Raw genomic sequence first — 20,079 nt, forward strand, 5'->3', positions numbered from 1 at the left:
ACAAAGAAATTAAACCAAACCTTAGAAATTGACTATTTTAGAGCATAACTTCCATATTAACTGAAAACATGATGTGTAGAGTGATCAACACAATTTAAATTATTATTCCAAAGAAGCTGGTGAACACCAAAAGGACCATGAGAATGTTTTCTAACATGTATTCTTAGAGAAGAACAGTATTTGGACCTACATTTTGGTCCATGATAGTCTGCCTAGGTAGAAACTGAACTAATCCATGGGAAGTATAGAAACAAAATCTCTGATGATAAAACTGAAGTGATTAGTGACTAGGAGCTGAAAGCAATAGCTCTTGATATTGGCCTTATGATCTTAGAAATGGAGAAATAACTCAGTATGATAGTCAGCATCAAAAAGTCAAGTGAAAACAGTATTACCAGCCCAAAACCTACTCTGAATGGGCGTGAAAAAGCTGTCCTGGCTACTGAGTAGGTACGATAGCTTCAAACAGTCCTATTCAGTGGTTTCCTAGTAATCTGCAACCTGCACTCCTATTTATAATACCTCGATTCATTCACAACGTACTCCTCCCTAGCTCTTTTCCAAACACTTAGTTCATGGCTTGAAACCTTGATCTGGCATTCTACACCTTCACCCTCCAAGACTCCACACTGAACCAAATGCCTGCAAGTTGCATTACACATTAACAACTCCATCCCCTTGGCTGCTTCAGGTATACCAGAATCATTTGCAATGAATACATTTGCAATGAATACTAATTTGGCTTAAATTAGTATTAAGCCAAATTAAGAAAATGTGGCACATATACACCATGGAATACTATGCAGCATAAAAAAGGATGAGTTCATGTCCTTTGTAGGGACATGGATGCAGCTGGAAACCATCATTCTCAGCAAACTATCACAAGAACAGAGAACCAAACACCGCATGTTCTCACTCATAGGTGGGAACTGAATAATGAGATCACTTGGACTCAGGAAAGGGAACATCACACACCAGGGTCTGTTGTGGGGAGGGGGGAGGCGGGAGGGATAGCATTAGGAGATATACCTAATGTAAATGATGAGTTAATGGGTGCAGCACACAAACACGGCACATGTATACATATGTAACAAACCTGCATGTTGTGCACATGTACCCTAGAACTTAAAGTACAATAAAACAAAACAAAACAAAACAAAACAAAACTCCACCCCCCTTGGCTCCTTCGGGTATACCAGAAGCAATTCTGTCCTCTTAAGACGCAATTAAAACTGAAAAGAGGTAATATGAAAATCTTCTAAAAATACTTGATTGAGAGCAATAAGAAACATGGCATAGTAAATTTATTCTATTCCTGCATTATTTAATTAACTGGTATTTATAGTTATTAGTAATTAGATAACAGTGACATGTACAACTTTATCCTGTATTAAAAATTAGAACTAATGGCATGATAACACTTGATCTTTCCCATAAACAAAGAGGTTCAAAGGCTCTATGAAAAGAAAACTCAACTGCTCCTGACATTTGCAATGAATATTAATTTGGCTTAAATTATTTGTCAAAAGCTTCAAAAAAATTGCCCTTGAAATAAAGTAGGTTCAGAATAGATACCTGGTAAGTTATAGTGAAATCACAGCACCATCATCTAAAATGTATCCACAAATATTCAGTTTCACATCTGTCTCCTCTTTTCTGTACTGAGTTGACTGCACTGCTCTGCAATAACTCAGAGTCTGCCAAAATGTTCATTGACTTGGCTTATAATGGTAGCCAAGTCAATGAACATCTCGGCTTGCTGCTGACTATCATACTGAGCTATTTCGCCATTTCTAAGACCATCTCCCAGTCTTGGCAAATTCTAAGTTATTGGTGAGGGGAATGCAGGTGAGGGGAGCATAGAGCCAGGGATGTAAGGAGAGATGCCTATGTCCCTCTTTCCACCTTCCACCCTCAAACTACAGAGAAGCAAACTTCTACCATAATTTTCTCTTCACCTCTGTGCCAGGTATTTTGACACCCTGTACAGTTCGGCCCTTGACTTAAAAAGGGGTGAAGCCTAGCAACTACATTTCTTCCTTGCCTGTGGGGTCACTGGAAGAGTCCACCATTAAGAATGTCTCACATGAGATTTGGAAGGTGAAAGTCATTATCTGACAACGCCTGTAGACAGGCAACAGAAGTGGAGTTTGGAGTATAGACTTGGCATCCTCCTGTGACTCACTTAGGGAGCACATTTCTCTGCGATTCCCACACTTCAGATTTCCTGAAAGCGATCACACCAGGTTTAGTGTCCCAACCTTCAAGGGTTGTGTGAGTCTCTAATTCCCGGAGTTAAACTTCTCTCCACTGAGACACCTTAATTAGCTTCTGTTTCTCTCACTTGTCTTCCCCAGGAGAGGAACGTGGTTGATTTGATCTGTTGAAGTCTGACATTAACTGGACCATGCTTTCCTACTGAACAGGGTTACTTTGTCCTTCACTTTCTGTGATGACACCCAGAAGGTTCTCCTTTGTTTCTTGTTCCCTTGTAATAAGCACATCTATGCAGGTCCCCAGACCTTCTACAGTAATTTCCTATTGCTGCTGTAAGAAATCACACACTTAATAGCTCAAAACAACACAAAATTACTATGTTAGAGTTCTATAGGTCAGAAATTTCAATGGACCAAAACCACGCTGTCTGCCAAGAGACTCTAGTTTCTTGCCTGTTCCATCTCCTGGAGGCTGCTCAAATTCCTTGGCCTGTGGATCACTTTGACCACTGCTTACATCATCACATCTTCTGTGACCCTCTCGCCTCCCTCTTGTAAGGACCCATGTGATTATATTGGCTCACCTAGATAATCAAAGGCATTGATCATCCCCATCTGAAGATTCTTAATATAATCCCATCTGCAAAGTCTCTTTTGCTTTGGGAGGTAAAATAGTCACAGCTTTTAGGAATTAGGATGTGGACATCTTCTGGGGTTAAGGGAACATCATTCTACCTACCATGTCTTCTTTCTGGACATGCCAGCCTCATCCATATTCAAGCGCATGGTATTGGGGTTGGCCCAGAAGATCTGGAGGCTCACTCCCTCTGTAAGCACACCTGAGCTTCTGGTGCTCACATCTAGATAAAGAGTAGGAGTCAATGGTCTCACTTTTGATGAAGCTTAAAGCAAATATTTTAATGTAGATTTTACAAGGATGTGCATGGAGGATTCGACAAAGCAAAATCACTCTTTACATTTTCTATCCAGCTAGCAATCTTGCTTCATTGGTTTGCTTTATTGATCAGATCCTAGAGAATAAGAGGGATAGATGGTGACCCAGTTCCCTATACTCATTGTACCCATTCCATAGGTATTTGATGAATTACCTGGAGATTCCTTTGTACTGGCATTTGTTTCTAATGTATCTATTCTGCAGTTCAGATTTTGGTAAAACAAATTTTTCAAAATCAAGGCACAGCTATATAAATCTTTATTTGAGTAAAAGTTCAACATAACTTGAACTGTTTGCAAAATATAATGAATTTTCCAAAAATACTTTCAACACTTGACACCAAAGAGAACACCCACTATTTTTCAACTTTGTATCAGCATAGAACAAAATACTTTGTAAATTGCTTATCAATGAGGCTACTCTGTTTCTCGGATTGGATGAACAAGTACATACTATATCCTTTCCATTGTTACAGTTTCTTGAGCCAATACAATCTTCATTATCTACAAAGTCATCTTCAAGACATTCATAACTGAAGATGTAAGTCAATATCAGACACAGAAGTGTCCTTGGTGACAACAGAGCAACTGTGTTAAAGAGTATAATACCTGCCAGAGTGGGAGCTTCCTCAACTGTTTAACTGAGAACAGCATTATTTGATTAGAACACACCAAAAGATTAATGGAAAATTTTAAATTATGTGGAAGCTCAACTGTTTAACTGAGAACAGCATTATTTGATTAGAACACACCAAAAGATTAATGGAAAATTTTAAATTAAGTGATGGTAAATCTAGAAATCACACTGGCCTGAATTGTAATGCAGCTCAGGGACTCCTTGTCCTAGAAAAAGTGCAGTCTGCATAAGATAACTCTTCCACTGCATTTCTCACCGTCTTCTGGTCACTCACAGTGCTCCAACCAGAGTGGCCTTCTGCAAGGACTGCCTCAAGGCCCATCCCACACCTGCCACTCTATTTTCTAAGTTATTCTCTCAGCCAGTCATTCATTCATTCATGTTCTTTAGTCATTCATTCACTCACTTCACATCTGTTATCCATCCAACACTGAAATATGAAAATAAATAACACACAGTTCCTACCTTCAATTTGCTCATTCTCAACCAGAGAAGAAAATCAAATACTTAACTCTTCACTTAATAGGGAAAGTGTGACATAACAGAGTTGTGCTGAAAACAAGAGAAAGTCAGTAATGCTGCCCAGAGAGCTCCCAGCTAGTGACAACACAGCACAATGGCTAAGCTTTCAGACTGTGTGTCCCGACTGCCTCTGACCTTGGGTGAGTTACCTCATCTCTCTAGGCTTTGTATCTCTGAGTTAAACAGAAAAAGTGATAACAATTTAGGTGTAATAAGGACCATACAGGCATAGTAAAAAGGGTTTGATGAGCATAATTAATGCCATATAATCGTGTATAAACACATGTCTTTATAGTTTCATAGTAAAGCTTAATATCTAAGGAAGGCTTTGAAGAATAGGTAACCATTTTTCCATTAGGAAAGAAGGAGGGGCATTTGGATAAAAGGAAGTTTCTACTTCTTTACTTTTTTTTTTTTTTTTTTGAGACAGGGTATTGCTTTTTCACCCACACTGAAGGGCAGTGGCATGCTCTCTGCACACTGCAGCCTCATCCTCCTGGGCTCAAGGAATCCTCCCACCTTAGCCTCCTGAGTACTTGGGACCACAGGTGTGCACCACCATGCCTGGCTAATTTTTTAAAAAATATTTTGTAAAGACAGGGTCTTTCTATGTTGCCCAGGCTGGTCTTGAATGCCTGAACTCAAGTGGTCTGCCCACCTCAGCCTTCCAAAGTACTGGGATTACAATTGTGAGCCACTGCACCCAGCTGAAAGTTTTTATTTCTTGGAGAATTTTCCTTCACTACTGCTATAGCTGAATACCTGAGAGGAGATATCCAAAGTGTCACGTGGCCACATGCTGGTGGGGCAACAGCCGGTCAAAACATCTGGAGGGTAAGCCATGAACACCTCAACAGAAAACTTTACACTTTTCCAGAGTTTCAGAAAGAGCCAACACATCTGCTTCTAGAATAACCCAACTGCCTAGAGGAGGATCCACACTGCCCTTTTTCTCTAGTCTAGGCATAGCCACCTTCCTCTTGGAATTCTTACGAATACCTTAAAGGAGATATGGAAGACCTGCCAATTTGCACTCCAAAACAAAGCTCTAGTCTGTCCACTTCTCACCACTTCACCTTCCACAGACTCCTACCTCAACTCTCCATCTCTGCTCTGACCCCATTTAATCCATTCTCCACGAATTAGCAAGAGTCATCTTCTTAATCCATAAACGTTTTTTGCATTAGTCCCCCTTTAAAACTTCTCGTACCATCCTTAGAATAAATCTGCACTCCTCTTTGAGGAGTTAAGGCCCTGCCTAACTCTTCCACTGCATTTCTCACCGTCTTCTGGTCACTCACGGTGCTCCAACCAGAGTGGCCTTCCGCAAGCACTGCCTCAAGGCCTGTACATATCAGGCCTCCTCTACTTGGCATCTTCCCCTTGCTCTTCCTGTCCTTCAGGGCTCAGCTTAGGGAAGAGTGAGGGTCAGAGGAAAGAGCACTCAAAAGGAAGCCAGGAGGCTGGGGCTCCCTCTCTGGCTCTGCCACCTCAAGCTCTGTGAGCCAGGATGTCACCCAGTGCTTCTGAGCCTCAGGGCATCCACCTGTAAAATTAGGGGATTGAATCAGACAGATGTGTGTACCCTCCTTCTTCTGCTGCTGTTCAATAAACCTAACCCTGTAATAGGGTTTTGGCTATGAGCCCACCCAAATCTCATCTTGAATTGTAGCTCCCATAATTCCCACATGTTGTGGGAGGGACCTGGTAGGAGATAAATGAATCATGGAGATGGTTTCCCCCATACTGTTCTTGTGGTAGTGAATAAGTAAGTCTCACGAGATCTGACGGTTTTATAGGGGAAGCCCCTTTTGCTTGGCTCTCATTCTCTCTTGTCTGCTGCCATGTAAGAGGTGCCTTTTGTCTTCTGCCATGATTGTGAGGCCTCCCCAACCACACTGAACTGTGAGTGCATTAAACCTCTTTTTCTTTATAAATTACCCAGTCTCAGGTATGTCTTCATCAGCAGCATGAAAACGGACTAATACACCCTGCTTTTCTCCCTTCCCTCCCTCTATGACCAGTCTTTTGAAAGCAGTTTTTTAATCCTTCATTCAATTCCATTTCTCTCTTGCCTCCACTTTGAGTCTCAAAAATATAAAAAACTGGAATGGAAAGAGCAGATATAGTGAATGACATTTCCTTCCTTAAGGAAAACCTGAAACCAAAATAAGACTGGTGAATCCAGACAAGGGCGTTTTAATTTTTACCTTTAAAAAATTATTTATTTTAGAGATTTAGGAGGTACAAGTACAGTTTTCTTACAAGGATATATTGTGTAGTGGTAAAGTCTGGACTTTTAGTGGACACATCCCCCAAGTAGTGAACATTGTACCTAACAGGTAATTTTTCAACCCTCACGCCCTCCCACTCTCTCACCTTTTGGAGTTTCCAGTGTCTACTATTCCACGCTGTATGTGGTCATTGTTTAGCTCCCACTCATAAGTGTAATATTTGACTTTGTTTCTAGGTTATTTCGTTTAGGCAACGGCCTCCAGTTCTTCAGAAGCAGACACTTTAAAAATGAAAACATACTGCTGTGAGGATAATGACATGGGCCTATCACCAGACTTCCAGGCCGCAGGTAGCCTGGTTCTTTTCACTTTCTCCTTTCCATTATTTCCCTTCCTCCTGCTCTCTGTGCTCCCCCAGCACTGGCCTTCCATCACTTCTTCCTAAAGCAGAGCCTTGAGGTATGTTATTCCCACCGCCAGAACACCAGACCAAACCCCTACATTATATGCTTTCACAGTACTAGGAATCTTTCCTTCATCATACGAATCATAGCTGTAATTTTACATTTAGTTGGTAATTATTCTATTGTGTCTTCCTACCGCTTTAACCTATATGTTGTCATAGGACAGGAGTCAGGTTTATTTAAACTTATCGGTAGTAAGTTTACTTCTTATTAGATAGCAGGTGATCAATAAATATTCTGAATGAAGATGTGTATAAAAAGAACAGAATAGGACACATTCTTTACATAGGATATACCCAATAACAGGTCCCAACCTGGTGTCCATGTGGCAGCCAAGAATCTTCGGCCCTCTATAGAATCTATTTAGGGTTTTCCTCCCCTCTTCCATACTGCTGACTGGAACTCACTATCAGCCCCAGACTGCCTTCTCTTCCCTTCACCTTACATGTCCCCAAAATGCCTGGAACAGCAGTGTTAAGAATGAAAAATAGAAGGAGAGAAGTCACTTTTATCCTAACACTCAAACCAGACAAAAATATCACAAGAAAATTACAGACCAATATCTTTTATGAACATAGACAAAAATTCTCAACAAACTCAGTCCAGCAACATATGAAAAGGATTGTACAACATAACCAAGTGGAATTTATCCCAAGAATGCAAGGTTGGTTTACTATCAAAAATTAATATGTAATATTAATAGAATAAAGAATAAAAATCAAATGATCATCTTAATGGATACAGAAAAAACATTTCAAAAAATCCAATACCATTTCATGATAAAAACACTCAACAAAGTAGGAAGAGAAAGAGAACTTTTTCAACCTGATAAATTGTATCTGTGAAAAACCTATAGCTAACATTATACTTAATGGTGAAAGACTGGGTGCTTTTACTTCTAAGATCCAGAACAACACAAGGATGTCCACCTGTGCTACTTCTGTTTAACACTGTATTACAGGATCTGGCCAGGATAATTAGGCAAGGAAGTAAAGAAGGGAGGGAGGTAGAAAAACGCATCTAGATTAGAAAGAAATAAATAAAACTTTCTATTCACAGAAGGATGATCATGTATACAGAAAATCCTTTAAAAATCTACCAAAAAGCGGGCCGGGCGCGGTGGCTCAAGCCTGTAATCCCAGCACTTTGGGAGGCCGAGACAGGCGGATCACGAGGTCAGGAGATCGAGACCATCCTGGCTAACACGGTGAAACCCCGTCTCTACTAAAAAAAAATACAAAAAACTAGCCGGGCGAGGTGGCGGGCGCCTGTAGTCCCAGCTACTGGGGAGGCTGAGGCCGGAGAATGGCGTGAATCCGGGAGGTGGGGCTTGGAGTGAGCTGAGATCCGGCCACTGCACTCCAGCCTGGGCAACAGAGCGAGACTCTGTCTCAAAAAAAAAAAAAATAAAATAAATAAAAATCTACCAAAAAGCTATTAAAACAAATAAACTTGTTTAGCAAGGTGGCAGAGCACAAGACCAATATTAAAAAAAGAGCAATTGTGTTTTCATATACTAGCAATGAACAATTCAAAAATCAAATTAAGCAAACAATTCCATTTACAACAGCATTTAAAATAAAATACTTAAAAATCAATTTAACAAATAGATGTAAAAATGTATACTCTTAAAACTATGCAAAAATGTTGAAAAAAAATAAGACCTTAATAAATGGAAAGCCATCCCATGCTCATGTATCAAGTGAATTGATATTGTTAAGATGACATTACTCCCCAAATTGATCTATAGACTCAACACCATTCCTACCAAAACCCCAGCTGGCACTCTCTCTCTTTTTTTTTTTCTTTTTTTCGCAGAAATTGATAAGCATGCCCCAAAATGTATGTGGAAATTCAAGTACTGAGATAGCCAAAACAATCTTAAAAAATAAGAACAAAGCTGAATAACTCATAATTTCCAATTTATAAACTTATTTCAAAGCTACAGTATCCAAGACAATGTGGTACTGGCATAAAAATGAACATACGGACCAATAAAATAACATTAAAACTCTATAAATAAACCCTCACATTTATGGTCAATTGATTTCAACAAGGGTATCAAGAAAATCTGATTACTTTTCACAAATGTTGCTGGGACAATTGAATATCCACATGCATAAAACTAAAGTTGAATCCCTTCCTCACACCATATACAAAAATCTTTACTTAAAATAAAATGCAGACAAATTAAGAGAGAGCTAAAATTACAAAACTCTTAGAACAAAACACAGGAATAAATCTTAATGAATCTGCATTTGTTGCACAAGCGACAAAAGAAAAAAAACAGATAATTGTACTTCATGAAAATATTAAAACTTTTGTGTTGCAAAATAAGCCATCAGGAAACTGAAAATAACACCTACAGGAAGAAAGAAAATATTTGCAGGAAACTTGTACCTAAAATAAAGAACACTTACAACTCACTCAATAATAAAAAGAAAAACAATTTAAAAGTTGACAATGAACTTGAACAGACACTTCTCCAAAGAAGATATGCAAATGTCCAATAAGCACATGAAAAGAAACCCAACCTCATTAGTCATTAGGGAAATGCAAATCAAAACCACAAGATACCACTTCAAATCCAGAAAGATGACTATACTCAAAAAAAAAAAGAGTTAAGTATTGGCAAAGATGTGAGGAAAACGGAACCCTCATATTGCTGACAAGAATGTAAGATGATGCAGCTGCTCTGGAAACCAGTTTGACAGTTCCTTAAAATGCTAAATATAGTTATCATATCACTCAATAACTCCACTACTAGGTGTCTATCCAGAAGAAATACAGACATATACCCATACAAAGACTTGTATTTTAGTCTTTATAGCAGCATTATTCATAATAGCCAAAAACTGGAAGCAACCTAGATGTTCACAAACTGATAAATGAACAACAAAATGTGGTATATCCATACAATGAACTATTATTTGGCAATAAAAAGAAAGGAATTATTGACACATGCTACAACACAGATGAACAGTTAAAACATTATGCAGAGTGAAAGAAGCCAATCACAAATGCATAAATACTGTTACGATTCCATATATATGAAATGTCCAAAATCAGCAAATCCATAGAAACAGAAAGTAGATGAGCAGTTTTCAGGGGCTGACAGGCTGGAACATAAGAAGGGAATCACAACTAATGGGTAGGGGAGTTTCTTTTAAGGGAGATGAAAATGTTCCAAAATTAGATAGTGGTGGTAGTTGCATGACTTCATAAATTTGTTTTTAAAAATGGAACTATACTCTTTAAATGGATGAATTCTATACCATATGAATTATATCTCAATAAAGCTGTTTTATAAAACAGAAAGAAGGAAACAAAAAAGAAACCCTGAGGTCATATTTCTCCTTATTCACCATTGAGTTCACCATATATATATATATACACACACACACACACACACACACACACACATGCATATATGTGTATGTGTATTGCTCTCTGGCAATACAAAAACAAAAATGTAGTGGCAATACAAAAACAAAAATGTAGTTTTCACATTTTCAAAGGACTTTCTTAAAAAATAAAAAAGAATATGTGACAAAAATCAGTGTGGAATGCAAAGTCTAAAATAAGTTTGCTCTCTGGGCCTTTGTAGAACAAGTCTGCTGACCCCCTGATCTATACCTTTTATTTTCTCTACATTTACCAAGAAGAAAAATGGAGGAGGAGGAGAAAGATCAAGAGAAAAACATACCCTTTCTTTTACATCACTGGTAGCGATGGAAACAGTGCAGTATGGGCGCCAGTTTGTACATATTCAGAGTCAATTCTTAAATTTTTAAGAGTGTTGTAAGCCAGTTGGTGTCATGTTGTAATTGGCCACAGCAGAAATATTTGCAATACAGAAATTGGCAAACAGTTCAAACTAGGGCTTTTTTCCCCCTGCAGAGAGCCAGCGTATCTCTAAATAAAAACTTCCTGAAAATCTTGTCGTCTTTGTACTTTTCAGAAATCAGAGAGCTGGAAAGAAACTTACAATCAGATTTTTAGTCCACAGGGAATTTGCAGATGGGACGCCATGGTATAAAGCTAGGGGCAGATCAGCAAGTACATAGGGCAATGTCCCGGTCTTGCGAAGAAAAGAAACCTCAGACTCTCACAGTGACTCTCTCTGATCCTCCCTCCACCACTCCCACACTGTACCTTCTTTGCTGGGACATCTGCTCTATACATATGCGTGACCGCCAGCAGGGTCTCCACTCCTGATCTCTGGAGACTGCTGAGAAGCAGCAGCTCCCAGCCCACGTGCGAGGACTGTAGCAGGTGAAAACAAGTTACTGGCATTAACCAGGGCATGGAGGGAAGATTTTCTAATCACCACTAGGGGGAGGGCTGGTCACACTTTGCATCAAGGAGCCGGAGGGACCAGAATGCAGAGGGCAAAGAAAGGCAACCAGAAGCACTTTGGGAGGCCGAGGAGGGCGGAACACGAGGTCAGGGGATCCAGAACATCCTGGCTAACGCGGTGAAACCCTGTCTCTACTAAAAATACAAATTACCGGGCGAGGTGGCACGCACCTGTAGTCCCAGGTACTCAGGAGGCTACATTAACTTAATATTACTTATAAGTTAATTTTTTTAAGTGGCATATAAAGTGGATTCAATATTGTCTAGTCAGTAGAGTGATTATATAGACTATGTTTTATATATGTATTATACACATACAAAATACAATATATTTGTGTGTACATGTGTATTCTCCTGTTCTGTTAAGTAAACTAGCAAGGAGTCAAGGAAGAGATTACTTACAAAAATGCCAACCTGAATCTTCATGGTGTAACATGATGGCAATTAAGATTTTGTTAATTGTAAATTAAGACTCATTTTCCCATATGAAAAAGCAAACTATGGTATTATTTTTGAATCCTCAGCCATAAATTAAATAGGTTTCCCCCAAGGCAGCTGGAAACCTCCATTCCACATATAATGTTGCTTCTATTAGAAAATATTTCCCAACAACCTACTTATGAAGAATGTTCAGAACAAAATGTGTTTATGAACTAGGCAAAAGAAAAAAAATGTGTACCCCAGTTGTTTAGACAGTCACTCCCTCTTTCATTTCATTGTTTCATTGTATGGTTATATCTGGAGTCCATATTCCTCCCACCCACACCAAGCTCTCTGTTCTCTTTGCTTCTCTCCCTCTTCGCTAAAGAGTTGTTCTGTCTGCATCTCTTTTACAGTTACAAGAAAATGAATTTCTCATAGATATGCTGCACTTCAAGGTTATTGGCCCCATTTTTGCTGCTGTGGTAACTTTTTCTGGCTCCAGAAAAGCCATTGTAATCTAATGGAAATTGGACAAGGTCATGGAGCATGCTAAGAAAAGACCTGGTAACCTACAAATACTAAACCCAAGGCTCTCTTTCTATTTCTAGCGTGGAAAATGGGTACAACATGACGTTTTTATCTAGTAAAGCAAAACCATTGTAAACACTCAGGACTGAAGGTACTATTTGTGGAGTCGACTTCTAAAATTTGACTGCTTTGAGCTAGTAAGAACTACGATCTGCATAGCATGCTAATTTATACATAAATGTAATAAGGTACTAAACTTTAACACATACACACAATATCTGCTCCCAATGTCCTGGTCAAGCTGTGAAAATATCCTATCAACCCAGCCAACAGGGCATTTAAACAGCTACAGGCTGTTATTAAGCAATTAAGAAGTATTTATTTAGGCTATTTAGATAGGCTATTCCTAGCCCTAGGGAGGGCTTTACAGGGGTCATTTCATTTATTTTTTATTTTTTCATGTAATGCTTCATTGGTTAATTGATATGACCTCATAACTCCTCCAACTAAACTTTGTTGGTTCAGGAGGCCATCAGTGAGAACAGTTATGTTAAGACCAGCAAGAGGCAAACCCAAAAGTGAGAGATAGGAAAGTTGTGAAAAACCAACACAGCTGGCAACCCATTCGAGGAGGACTTGCGTGGATATCATGAGAGAATGTGGCTATCTCACCCTGAGGATGAAATGTACAACCGCAACCTTCCAGCATCCCCAAGACAGAAAGTATTTCACAGAAAGGATTACACCATATCTTAGAGAGATAACTGCATTTATTTCCTACTTATCTTCAGCAGCAGATGTAAACAGCCATTGGGACTTCTTCAAAGTCATTTCCAAAAATAGTATTAAGGATTCTAGAAGAGTTCTGCCTCTGACCACAATTCTGGCCAAAAGAGGGACTAAAAGGCCAGGAGAACTGAGATGACACCATAATAATAATGTCTTATACTAAATAAACATGTGCCAAGTGCCAGACACTGTGCTAAACACTCAATGTGCATGGTTTTATTTAATCATAACAAGACCCTGTGATATAGGTACTACTTTATTCTCACTTATTTATTCAACAAATATTTACAGACTACCTTCTGTGTGGCAGGAATCGTTCTAGCCACTAGGGATTCAGAAATGAGCAAAACAGAAAAAATATCTCTTCCTTTACGGAGTTTACCTTCTAGTAGGGGAGAGAAACAAAAGACGGAAGTCAATCAAATGTATGGAATTTCTTATAGCCACAAGAGCTAGAAGGGAAATTAATGCAAAAAAGGATACAAAGTTAGAGGGATGTAATTTAAAATAGGGTAGCCAAGAGAGACCTTATTGAAAAGATGAATTTGAGAAAAACATTTGAAGGAAGTGGAGGAGTCAAGCAAGTTATCTGGAGAAGTTCAAAGATAAGTTCAAAGTTACTTAGATGACAGCAAGTGTGGTGTGTTACTGGAACAGGAAGATGGCAATGTGGTGGAAGCATGATGATTAAAGAGGGAAACTTGAGAGAGAAATCAGAAGGTCAGAGCAGCTAGATAGTATAGAATCTTGTAGTTAATTGTAAGGGCTTTTTTTTTTTTTTTTTTTTTTTTTTTTTTAACCATGAGAGACATTGGAAAATATTAAAAATTTAAGCAGAGGAGTCACATTATTTGCCTGATGTGCTAGTAGTATTGCTCTGGCTGTGTATGGAATCTAGACTTCGGGGGTGGTACAACGACGGAAGCAGAGAGAGGTTGGGAAGTCACTGCGATAATTCAGGGAAATGATGGCAGCTTGGTCTCGGCTGCCAGGAAGGGATGTGATGATAACTGGTCAGATTTGGATTATATAATGAAGGCCTAGCTGCAGGATTGGCTAATGGGTTGAATGCTTTCTGTCAGAGGATGACTCCAAGGTTTTTGGCCCAAGTAATCACAAAAATGGGGCTGCCACTTACCGAGAGAAGGAGTAAGTGAGAGAAGCAGGGAGCAGGCATATTAGGGTCACATCTATCCAGAAAGTAATGTTAGCAAAGGAAACAGTACTTCAGAGTTAGAATCTTTAGAAGGCTGTGGCTCTCATGATTAAGATTCCCAGTTCTATCTAAGTGATGTGTACTTCATTCAATCATTCTTTTATTCATTCATTCCTTTATTCAACAAATTTTCATCAAGTGTCCATTGTGTGCCAAACAGGTCTTAGACATGTAGTGAGCAAGAAATACTTGGTTCCTTCCTTTCTTAAAATGTATGATTTGGAGGAGAAGTAATTATATTAAGCTATAAAACAAAACAAATAAAAAATTATTAATAAAGAAAGGGACGGCTGGGCACAGCGGCTCATGCCTGTAATCCCAGCACTTTGGGAGGCCAAGGTGTGAGGATCACTTGAGTCCAAGTGTTCGAGGCTGCAGTGAGCTATGATTGCACCACTGCACTCCAGCCTGGGTGACAAAGGGAAACCCGGTCTCTGAAAAAAAAGAAAAAGAAAAAGAAAGGAAAGTATTGGACAACTTCAGTAACTTGCCCATAGTTGCACAGGTGGGAGAGATGGGGTTGGAACTTGACACAGGTGCCTCCTTCCAGAGCCCACATGCTCACTTTATGGAATGATCAGATGCCAGCACCATCCAATGGAGAAGAGAGCACAGGCAGTCAAAAGGAGCACCAACACCACCCAGGAGATCCTGACCATGGCTGTGACATGACTACTACAGAACCTATTCTGGGCTCAAGTTCCCTCATCTCTAAAATGAACCAGATGGCCTCTGCCCTCCCTTCTGGCTCTGAAACTATGATTCTTTGATATACATTGGTATCCACATGCAGGAAAGAAGATGTGGGGAACACCCAGTCCAAGCATCACTGACTTCACAGCTCTGCCTAGGACCAGGCCTGTGTCTGAGGCTGGGAGCCACGGGACCCCAACCAAGTCCTTTGCTGCCCTGTCCTCAGAAGGACCTGATCAGGCAGCAGAGCAGTGAAAGTAGGGGGTTGGCATGGGAGACTGCTCTCAGAGATGGGGGCAACCGGAGGGTGTGAGCCGGAGAGAATGAGAGTAAAGACAAATTCAAGGATAGCAGATCCGGTGAGGTGCAGTGGCTCATGCCTGTAAGCCCAGCACTTTGGGAGTCTGAGGCAGGAGGCTGTGTCTACAAAAAGTAGCCAGGCACGGTGGTGCACACTTGCAGTCCTAGCTACTTAGGAGGCTGAGATCGGAGGACTGCTTGAGCCCAGAAGGTCAAGGCTACAGTAAGCAGAGATCACACCACTGCACTCTAGTCTGGATGATAGAGCAAGACCCTGTCTCAAAAAGAAAAAAAAAAGAAAAAAAGAATAGCAGATCCATTAGACTGCCCCTGGGTTTAGGTATCCTGAGTGTGTGATTTTCTCTCAAGCCTACAGTGGGCAACATAAGGGACTCATGCATTTGACTGTGGTCATGGGAAATGTAGACCCTTGGCTATTTTGGCTCCAGTTTTGTCATCTGCAAAATGAGGCCAGATATTTTCTAAACTCAGTAATCTATGACCCCACACTCCTATAACCTCAGCATTTCTGTCCCTTAACTAAATTTCCAAAATAAACTTCTGCCTCCTAGAGTGTGCTTCTTGCCAAATTTGCAAGACTCACTCAAATAGTCATTTGATCTAACAGTGCAGTTCTGGAGATAATCCAAATCAAATATCTACCACAGAAGAAACATCTCAATGTTTGGTTAAAGAATTCCAATGTTTAGCTACCATTTTTAGTATTTCTTTACGTTTACTTCTACAATATAAATTTTAAACCACCATAAATAATCCACAATCACAATACTCTTCCTAGAGCTCTGATGTCTTAAAATATCTACAAGATACTCAATAATGGAAAATATATTACTTTTTTCCTATTCACTAATTATAAATTGCTTCTCAGTGTTGATATACTAAATTAATGACATTAACTACAGAATACAAAGCCCCAAACAAAGCAATGCTCTACATCAACATATTTTGATTTTCAGTGCCTAATTAAATCATGTAAGTACAATAATCTCATTTTGTAAGTAGATAAAATAAAATTTACAAATATTCTACAAATGGCCCCAAATCACATAGCACTGAAAAGTTTCCAAAAACTAAAACCAGTATTATTGACTATAAACTCTTGACTCAAATTAGTGAATTATAATTATCATTGATAAACACTGAAAAAGCAGTGCAAAAGTAAGTAGTTTTGTTGTACACTTTTTTTTTTTTTTTTTTTTTTTTTGAGACAGGGTCTGATTTTGTCAACCAAGCTGGAGTGTACTGGCACGATCTCAGCTCACTGCAGTCTCGACCTCCTGGACTCAAGGGATCTTCCCACCTCAGCCTGCCAAGTAGCTGGGACCACAGGCGCACACCACCATGCCAGCCTTTTTTTTTTTTTTGTTTTTTTTTTTTTTGTATTTTTAGTAGAGACGAGTTTTGCCATGTTGCCTAAGCTGGTCTTAAACTCTGGAGCGCAAGCAATCTGCCCACCTCGGCATCCCACAGTGCTGGGATTACAGCAGTGAGCCACTGTGCCCGACCTTGTTGCACACTTTTAAAAAAATATGAAGCCTTAGTTTTCCGAAATAATGAAACTAAATTTGGCAGGGAGTTGGGGGGAATCCTTATTACTCACCTTGGAATTTATCACCTGCCACCTTAGTGCAACAGTAACTTGGGCTCAATTAATAAAATGAAAGAGTCTTTCATATATGTGTTTAATCTTCACTAGTAAAATCAATATATGCATATTTCAATCAGGTTTAAATTAAGTATGTTTAAAGCACAAGGGTACAGATTCATATATTAGTAGCAAAATATTAGATACGTGAAGGAATTCTTATAATCCTAAAGTATTTTTCACCCATCTGCCTCACTACCTAGACATATTCCAATCATCATATTGTCAACACAGCCACAGGAGAAGGGCATTGTGATCTCTGCATGGTAAGTTAACAGAGACTCTGCTTTAAAAATGGCATTTACAATCTATGTGTTCAGAGATGCACGTATTTCATGGAGAATGGAGTTGGGTGCTGGTAATTTCCAATGCATAAAAATGGAAAACAAACAAACATTTCTTTAAGGATATATACTTTTGAATGTTGATGAACCTTATTTTCTCTTCCCTCTTGCCTTCTCCAATTCCCTTTTTTTCATCTCTTCTTTACATGTTCCCCTAGCATGATAGCTTTCGTTAGGATACTTTTAACTATCCATAATTCATCCATTCATTTATTCATTTAACAGTACTTGTTGATGACCTACTATGTGCATGTGCAGTGGTGGTCTCTGGGAATCAAAGATGAATGACAGTATACCGACTTCAAGGAGGATACCCTCTTGCAAATATTGGTCCACACACTTAATAAGCTGAGAGTGTGAGTCATTGTGGTTAAAACCAGATGTGGTTAAAAAAAAAAGGGCACCTGCCCTTCCCTGTAGAGCAAGCATTTTCTTCACCTTCTTTCCAAACCACTTCTAGCACAGACCGTAAGCTCCAAAAGCGCTGAGACCACACATGAATCATCTCTCTTGCAGGAGCAACTAGCACAATGTCTGGCACATACATAGTCGGGCCCCATAAAGTGTTTTGTGGGGACGGAGTGAAATTGAGTGACCAAGATGCATTACAAATGACTTTTGTCTCCAACTCAATGGCATCAGTTTTTAATTAACTATCTCCCTCTCTCTCAAAAGTATAGCCTTGGTATCAGAATCTAAGTGGGATTTCCATTTCCTAAGCACAGAAACTCCTACTCTTGTAGAAGGTGCCTTCGCCACTTTCCTAGGATCGCTTCATCAAATTTAATGTCAAATTTCTGAGAACCCTCCCCAGGTGAGAACAGGGCAGGCGAGCTGGCCCGCGCCGTCCTCGCCTGCCCTCTGCAGGGCTCTGACCCTAAGATGAGCGCAGATTCCAGGAACTTTTTTCCCCCATTAGAAGTAGGGTCAGTTAAAGAAGAAAACCTCCTTGTGAGAATCCCACTAGGAAAGAGAGAGCCCAAAAGAGCTGAACGTGACCCGAAAAGAAGTGAGCAGAATGTCGAGGGTCTCTTTTGAACAGACGGGGTCTCGCCTGCCCTCGAAGCAGCTCAGGACAGTCCGGGGTCTCGGAGGACCGGCAGCGGTGCGGGGAGAGCGGCTGGCGGGGAGGGCAACCAGCTGGAAGGCCGGCCGCTGCGGGGGTCACCCTGCTCCCAGGTGCTGTCGCCCTCCGCGAAGCCTCCCGATGACAAGAATTAATGACCAGGTTCCAAAGAAACCCAACATCAACTGTAGCGACCCGAAGCTTCACATTCGCCTCCTCCCTCGACTTCTGTCGCGTACGTAGAAGCTGGAGCATCTTAGAAGACCCAAACCTCTCACTCCTGAACCCCCAGCTCCAAACTCCCCGGTGTCCCCACCCTCCAGCCCGTCTCGGGGGGCCGGTTCTCTCTCCTCTTGCCCCTGTCTTCCAGCTCTCAGGAAGAGCGATACCTTCTTCGTAGCCCCAAGTGAGAAACGAGGCAACATCCTAGTCGCGCCTATATAAGCCCCTGGCTCGCCACTCCAGGGGGGCACGCCAAGGTCACCAGGATAGGTGTGACTGCCTCCACCTTCACTCTCCCCACATCCCTCCCTTTCTGAGATCCCCGGGGTCCGGTTCCTCTTCAGTCCCTCCTCCCAGCTGGGGTCTTCTCCTTTTGGCACGCCATCACCGCACCGGGACCCCTCCCGGCCTGGCCCTCCTCGGGGGTCCTTGCCCTCTCTCGAAACGCTCACGTGCTCTCCCGCGCAAGGCTCCCTTGTAAGTCTCCCCTCAGTTTCCTTATTCAAGGAGGGGAGATTTGCCTCCCACTCGCGCTGGGGGAGCGGCGGGGCAACCGACGCAAACTTCTGCTGCACTTACTTCGGGCCGAGGCTGCCGCCCCCTCGCCTCTCCTCGCTCTCCCACTGGCAGCTGCTCCGCGGAGACCTGGAGCCACCGCGCTCTCATGCCCCACACCAGCGCAACTGCGAAATGCGCAAGAGGGGGAAGGGGTGTCTCCCGGGCAAGCGTGCCGGGGGCCGAGTCTGGGGCCGAGGTCCGGCTGCCGCTCCCGACTGCCAGCCGAGTGGTGGCCTCTTCCAGCAGCCCGGGGATGCTGCGCAGGGCGCTGGGCGCCCTGCTCCTCCACCGGGTCGTTTCTGCCCGACTTGCAGTTTCAGGGCATGCCAGGACTGCAGCACCCTCTCTGTCCTCCCCCAGAAACGACTTTCAATTCACCTGGAGGCTCTCGAGGCTCCCCCGCGGGCGGGTAGCGTGACAGTGGGTGCAGAGGAGAGGGAGGAGCGCGGGAGCGGCGGCGACCCGAGCGCGCCTCCCGCTTGCTGGGAGAGGAGCGCGCAGCCCTCTCCAGCCGCTCTCCTCTGGACTGCAGTCCTGACGTCACCCCCACCACCCCCCACCCCGCGGAGGAGCGGCGCGGAGGGTGGGGTGCAGGGAGTGAGGACGCGCGAGTGTGAGCTGGAGTGTAAGCTCCTGCGTGTGCACGCGCGCGTGTGCCCTGCAGGGCTGGGGACGAATGGGAACCGCAGCTGGATCCTGTGAGGAGCCAGACAGAGCTCCCTGCAAACGGGCGCCGAGGGGCTGCCGCGAACAGCCGGGGGCGCTCGCTTCCAGGTCGGGGCGGGGACACTAGGGAAGCAGAGTTTGGAGGGGACCACAGGACAAGGAAGAAGGCGGTACGGGTAGTGGGAGAGCGGGAGTTGGGCATTCTCTTTCCCCAAAGTTGGA

The 20,079-nt window shown here is 41.8% G+C and overlaps 1 protein-coding gene across 1 annotated transcript in view; it reads right to left on the reverse strand.

Annotated features, from left to right (window-relative positions):
- The window catches only part of KIAA1217 (KIAA1217 ortholog), an 890,216-nt gene extending 870,516 nt beyond the window's left edge, over positions 1-19,700 (reverse strand). The window contains exon 1 of the mRNA XM_025397473.1: positions 19,213-19,700. The gene's annotated coding sequence lies outside the window, so the exon portion shown is untranslated. The remainder of the gene's footprint in view (positions 1-19,212) is intronic.
- Between the last annotated feature and the right edge of the window lie 379 nt (positions 19,701-20,079).

This window comes from Theropithecus gelada, chromosome 9, assembly GCF_003255815.1.
Source record: "Theropithecus gelada isolate Dixy chromosome 9, Tgel_1.0, whole genome shotgun sequence".
NCBI classification, from domain to species: domain Eukaryota; kingdom Metazoa; phylum Chordata; class Mammalia; order Primates; family Cercopithecidae; genus Theropithecus; species Theropithecus gelada.